Raw genomic sequence first — 6693 nt, forward strand, 5'->3', positions numbered from 1 at the left:
TTAACCCACTAACCCATGACACTAGCCACAGTAAATAAATCTTTAAAAAAAAAGACATAATAATCTGCAATGGCTGTTAAACTACTTCTCCCTTTCTCAACCACATACCTGTGTGAGTCAAGATTTTTTTCACATCCTTCAAACAACATAACACAAGAGATTAAATACAGAAGGAAACATAACAATTCAGCTGTTTTTTATTATCCAGATATAAAGAGTTAAATACAAACCTAAAATGGTGTTATTCCTCCAATAGTTTTTTGTTTTTAAAGTTATTTTTCATTATAAATGTCATTTATAATAACATGTGACAGGTTTATTAAATTCATATTTTCTTTCTAAATTGGTAAACACAACCTCTTAGGATCCTCAATGACACTTAAGAATGTAAAGCAGACTTGAGATCAAAAAGTTTGAAAATCATTTAAACTTTCACAATATTCTACATAGAATTTTTATAATATTCTCAAGTTGACTTCAAAATAAATCATCTTCCCTTTTCATTCGCTTCAGGGATGAAGCCAGCCCTCAGTGACAACTTGCTCTAAACATATATCCTATATAGCATCATAACAGCTCTCTAACATTTAAAGAATATTTTGTGTATACATCTTCCCCCCAACTAGATACCCCATCCTTAGAGGGACAAAGCAGCCAAGGACTGTGTCTGTAACACCTGAAACAGCACCTGACCCACAGCAGTGCCTTGGGGACAAAGTCTAAGTTGGCAACACCGTTTTTTAAAAAATTTATTTTATTTGAAAAGCAGAGAGATAAAGTGTTCTCATCCTCTGGTTCACTCCCCAAATCCACACTATAGCCAGGGTTGGGCCAGGCTGAAGCCGACAGCTTCAATCCAGCCTCTCACACGGGTGGCAGGGGCCCAACTACTTGAGTCATCACTGCCACCTCCCAGGGTCTGCATTAGTGGGAAGCTGGAGCCAGGAGCCGGAGCCAAGGGTCACAGTCAGGCACTCCAATGTGGGAAGCAGTGTTATTAACAGCTAGGCCAGATGCCTGTCCTAATCACAGCTTTTAGAGATTAACACTGAAAAACATGATAAAGCCTCCACCAGAGGAAACTAAAAAAAAAACAAAACCAGCTGGACCTGAGCACGCACAGCCCCGGGATGAACTGGACAACTGACCCCCGGACGTGCACAGTTGCTGCCACTGTGGCTGACTTCTGCAGAAGCAAATGACAAAGCAAATCAGTTCAGCTCAGTAGCTCTGCCCTGCACGGGGGTGGGAGGGGACTTCCACCTCATCCCTTCTTGGGGAACCTCAGAAGCCTCCCGAAGCTTTAAGGTTTAAGAACAGGAGGGGGTCTCTGCCAGTAACCTTCCCACAAGACCCTCAAACAGCCTGACCCCCACCGACTCACAAACTAACAGACTCGGGGGCTCACCACCCTGTTCGGCAACAGGAAAACCTGCAGGGTGTTAAAGGCAGAGGAAGGGAAGTGCAGCTCACAAAAGCTACTGGAACCACTGAACCTCAGAGATGAAAACAAACCAGACAGAAGGCCCACGTTTCCCTTGGCCCCCAGCGGGGACTCACCATAAACCAGCCTCCCAAACAGATGGAACAATGAGCACTGAATACCCTGGAGCTCCCTTCAGAGATATTATAAACCTTGCCACGCATCCTGAGAACAGAGACACGGCAACGGGAAACATAGGGCGTTGTCCACAGCCCGCTGAGGACCCACCACCCAGCAGAGGTGGAAGAAACACTCTGTGTTCTACACCCAGCTCTCATCTACGCTAGCACACCACGGATCCAGGAGGCAGGGACTGGTTTCCTTTAAGAAAAAAGTATTTACAGAGCTAGAGAGGGAGAGCTATCTATTGGTTCACTCCCCAAATGGCATTTAATGGCCAGGGCTGGGCCAGGCCTAAGCCAGGAGCCCAAAACTCCACCTAGCCCTTAGGCCATCTTCTACTGCTTTCTCAGGCACATTAGCAGGGAGCTGGATAGGAAGTAGAGCGGCCAGGACTCAACCGGTGCTCACATGAGATGCTGGCATTGCAGGTGGTGGCTTAACCCGCCGTAACGCTGTGCCTGCTCTATGGGACTGCTTTTCACTCTCATCATTTCCCGAGTGCCTGGCACTTTGTTGGTGCCCAAAAATATTTGCACCACAAATGAAAGAGAATTACGTGACGTTATCTCTGTGGCCCAGCGTCCTATTAGGCATTCCTATGGGCAGGGAAGAACATTTGTTCACTTATTTGCTCAACATTTATTCAGTATCTCCTCTGCGCCCGGCACTGTCTTAGACACAACAGGAAGCAAAGTAAGTCCCTGCCTTTGCAGAGTTTGATTTTATGAGTGCAAAAGTGAAAATCTTCATGCTCCTAAAAATATGTTGTATAAGCCATAGACATTCAAGAACTATCAAATTAGTAACTGCCCGTCGTGTGTGATAGGTACCATTTGCTGTGACAGGCACCTGGGGTCTGGGACATGGCACTAGTGAAATAATTTCATTGTCAAATGTGGACCCAGTGCCTGAGCTGTCAGAGGCCCCCGAGGCAAGGAAACAGGATTACCTCCTTGGCGCATCTGTCTTCATCTGTTGGTGAGCAGAAGCCACTGTGTGAATACTACACGCATGCCCAAAACACCACGCAACACTGCAGAAGAGAAAGAAACCCGGCCTCTTTAGCTGAGTACCACAAGGGTCCCACAAGCAGCTCTCATCCGTTATAATTAAACACCAGGACTCCAAGGGTGCTTGCTCCCAAGGCAACCTGGTTCCTCGGCTGTCCCTCACATACTCATCTTGAAATGTTGCTATTCTGAGCCTGAATCAGCAAATACTCCCCAATCCTGGAAGTAGTCTGCTCTCTTCCAGGCAGGTAGACACTGGTTTTCCTGATTTTACCAGGGTGGAGCCAGAGGGAGCTAGTGCCCAACGCTCCGCCATGGGTGGCAGCTCATAAATGCAGAAGCCCTGAGTCGTGCCTGGTGCCCTGAGCAAAGCCCTGTGTAGACAAGAAGGGAGTCACACCCCTGTCACCAGTCGGCTGAGTTACGAAGGTGAGGAACCATCTGCCAGCGAAGAAGCCACACATGTCTGAAAGCTGAGGCAAGGGTCCACACTCTTCCCACCTTCCTCTGGCACCTCGCTCCCCCTGGCTCCAAAGGCAGAGGAAAAATGCTCAGGGACATCAAACCACCTCCAAGAAGCAGCCTTTGGGCAATCCGGGACAACATGGCACAGACAGGGCACTGTGCACCAGGCTTCTGACATGATACAAGCAAGGGCCTGACAGAACAAAGTCTAGAAGGAACTAGGCAGGGTAGAAGAGACTGCTTCCGGCATGGCCAGTGCTGGGCAGAGGGGCTGGCTCCTGGCATCTCCAGGCCCTACAAGGGCACCGGAGGAGAGCGTGCAATCTGGCTTCCCAGCCTGCAGGGAGCATCCAGGGAGGTGGGCCTCAGTGCCACGCCACAGCAGAAGCCTGTTCCAATTCCTCCCGGGAAGAGCCACGCTGTCCCAGGACATGCCAGGGTGCACAGGCCCTGAGGACAGCTTGCCCAACAGGTAGGACAGCTGTGTTCTGTCCACAGCAGAGGCCTCCCAGGCCAGCCAACATTGGGTGTTCTCTCCCCATACCCTTCGAGAAGGGGGCTCAGAGAGGCTAGGTGGCGCAGGAGGGCTGAGTAGGGGCCACTCGTCCTGAGTGGGTTGAGGCTTACAGAAGCAAGCAGCCAACCAAAGGGTCGGTCAGTTTATTATGCAGCTGACAGGCCGCACTGTATGCAGAGTACTGTCAGGGCCCATCTGCCCACAGGTTAGCAACAGAGCGAGCGGCTGACCCAGGCCTGCAGACACCAATCGATGGGAAACCAGGTCATGGATCACCTTGCCTACCCACTCAGGAGACAGCACAGGGGATGAACTGCAAGAAGCCATTCAGCAGGGCTGCGGGTGCCCCAGCCGCTCCATGAGGACTTGGCCTGACCTGTTCCCAAGCCCTCTCACGGCTGCCTCAGAAGACAGCAGTACTAATGGGTAAGCAAAGACAAAGGAGTAGCAAACTGCCCAGAGTCAGGTAAAGTCCTCAGGAACCAGAGACTGGATTAAACTGCTGCCAAACTTGACCTCAAATTAAAAAACAACAACAACAACAAAAACACATTAAAACTCTGAAGGGAGGTATTCCATAGGAGCAAGGGTCACTTTCTGGTCCATTCTGCCCAAATCTCCCCAATGAAGGGCCGTGGAGAGGGGCCAGCCCAACAACAGGCCACGCTTTCACTGCAGAGGGTCAGTGCACAAGAGGATTACAGAGCCTGACTCTGGTTGAGCTGGTTCAGTTGGCTCTCTACCACAGCTCCTGAAGGTTGCCAATTCTGTGTCCAATTCTGGCTCAAAGACAGAGAGCACAATCCTCAAAAGAGGAGACCTAGAAACCCAGAGCCAGGTGGAACAACGGGCCTCCATCTCTGCACGTGACGGTGGGTCACGCTTTCAGAATCCTCCAAGATCAGAGTGGGCAGGAGTACAGATACGTTATTCCCCGATGATTTCTCCAGGGGACCAGCGCTAAATAAAGAAGCTCAAATCGAAAGCATCTGAAAAGAATGTTCCGCCTGGGAAGAATCCCATGCAGGTGGTGGGCTCGCTGGCCCCAGAGGAGGTGGTCTGTGTGACAAGAAGCAGACAACTCAAGTTACTGATGAGGTCTGACTTATGCAACCCCACAAGCTATCCAGGTAGACATCAACCTGATAACCCACCCTATGCCCAGGCAAAGGGAACAACTTCTGTGTCACTCTCCCTCTCGGGTCTACAGGAAGTTAGTTTTCGACAAAGACAAAGGAGGGAGAAGACATGCTCAGAGACCCTGTTCAGCCACCCACACAGAGGCACACTCAGCACGTCAAAGATGGATGAGACAGAACCAGCAGCTGGTCCAAGCCACCAATGATGAAAGGGGCAGATGCCCGCCAGCCGCGGTGTTCTCAGCTATCTATTTCAACACCCAAGTAGGAAAAAGATGTCCTGGAGCCAGAGGGAAAAGGTTGAGGACCAGAGGAATTCTCTGGGGCACAGCCTCTGGAGAGTCAGCTCTTGGGGAGGGGCCGTAGGGTGGAGGATGGGAGCGAGGGCAGAGACGGGCTGGGGTCTCATGGCTTACATGCATTCCACATAGGCAGAGTAGAAAGACCCAGAATCGCGTTTCCTGGAAGGGGAAGAGAGTTGGATGAGGCCCTCCGGCTACCCCTGGCGCACAACCAGCTCAGCTCAGTCTCTCCCCAAGGGTTCCTGGAAGTCAACAGACCCATAAAGGGGAAGCCTGAAGCTGTGATTAGAAAAATGACCTACAAATTGGACAGCATCCCTGCTGTAACAGCCCAGTAAATGCTCCCACACAGCCTGAGCTGGAGTCTGCCTCCGACAGGCAGCCCCTAATTCATGCAGGAGCTGAACACCCCTGCTCTCCTCCATCTGCCGGCAGGTCAAGGGGAAGCCAGGTGACTTCTCCCTGAAGCGGAGGCAAAGAACCAGGAAGGGAAGGGGGGGTGGGCCACAAGAACACAGTGGGTACGACTGGGGGTGGGGGGGAGGGCAAAAGCAGAGCTCCTGGAAGGAGCCGGGGGAAGTGAGCTAGGGTAGAAAGGAATTGCAGGTACGCGGCTGGAACAGCCCGGTAAACACCCTGAGAAGAGGAGACGGGTTGTCCAGAAGGCTGGGAGGGCCAGGCACCAGGACACTCCGGGGGACAGGGGTGGGAAAGTCGGCAAAGACTGAGAGAGAAGGAGAGGATGAGAGCGCGAAGGCAGGGGACAAGGATAACGAGGGCGATCCCCGGGGGTACTAGGAAGAGAACGCAATAGATCTGGGAACATCCGAAAGGGCTGAAGGAGGAGGTCACAGGCAAGCGAGGGGGACAGGAGAGGACCCCAGGCCGGAGCCGGGGCCACGAGGCCCAAATCGGGGCAGAGTCGGGTGGAAAGAGGCCGAGATTCGGGCTCAAACAGCTATGCGGGGCGGTGGTGTCCAAGGGCGGGAGTGCAAGGGCAGCGGGGCGGGACACCAGCGGGGTCACGGACGACCGCGGGCCCGCCAGGGCCGGAGCGCTGGGAAAGACGCAGCGGTGCTGTCCACGGACCCCAACCGCTCCCGGACTCCGATCCCCGCCAGGCCTTGCGCCCCAGCCCGGCTGGCCGCCTCAGCCTGGACCCGCCACCCCCATCCACGGCTGGCCTGCCCGCTCCCCCGAGCCGGACTGACCCGTCCTGGCCGCCTCCCGCGACAGTGCAGCCGTTCCGCAGGCTCCGCAGAATCCTCCGGCTCCTGCCAAAACTTTTCCCATTAATCCCCAGCACCGCGGCGACCGCGGCGTCACACGCTCCGTAGCCTGGCCCCGCCCCTGCCAGGGCGACGTCACCGCCCAGCTCGGCCCTCCCCGTGCACGCCCCCCGTCCGTCCGGCCGCGGCCAATCAAGGAACCCGTAGGAGAGTCCCCTGATTGCGCCGCTCCGCCCACCGCACGCTGCCGGGAGCCCGCCTACAGCGCCCTCTGGCGTGGGATGAGGGCGCAGCAGCTGAGGAAGGAGCTTGCGAGGAATCTGGTTGTGCCAGGGCAAGTAAAACAAGTCCAGCAAGTATCATAAAGGGCTGGAAGGGGAATTAGAGGTCATCTAGTGCAAATTCCTCATCCTTCCAATGAAGAA

General features: G+C 53.4%; 1 protein-coding gene across 3 annotated transcripts in view; it reads right to left on the bottom strand.

The window, feature by feature from the left end:
- Window positions 1-6399, bottom strand: part of PPARD (peroxisome proliferator activated receptor delta) — an 85675-nt gene extending 79276 nt beyond the window's left edge. The window contains exons 1-2 of one of the 3 annotated variants that reach the window (XM_070073265.1): window positions 6251-6399; window positions 2556-2639 (exon numbers count right to left, since the gene is read on the bottom strand). The gene's annotated coding sequence lies outside the window, so the exon portion shown is untranslated. The remainder of the gene's footprint in view (window positions 1-2555; window positions 2640-6250) is intronic. The other 2 variants (XM_070073266.1, XM_070073267.1) reach the window with 2 other exon arrangements.
- Window positions 6400-6693: the final 294 nt, after the last annotated feature.

Source organism: Oryctolagus cuniculus, chromosome 5 (assembly GCF_964237555.1).
Source record: "Oryctolagus cuniculus chromosome 5, mOryCun1.1, whole genome shotgun sequence".
NCBI lineage: Eukaryota > Metazoa > Chordata > Mammalia > Lagomorpha > Leporidae > Oryctolagus > Oryctolagus cuniculus.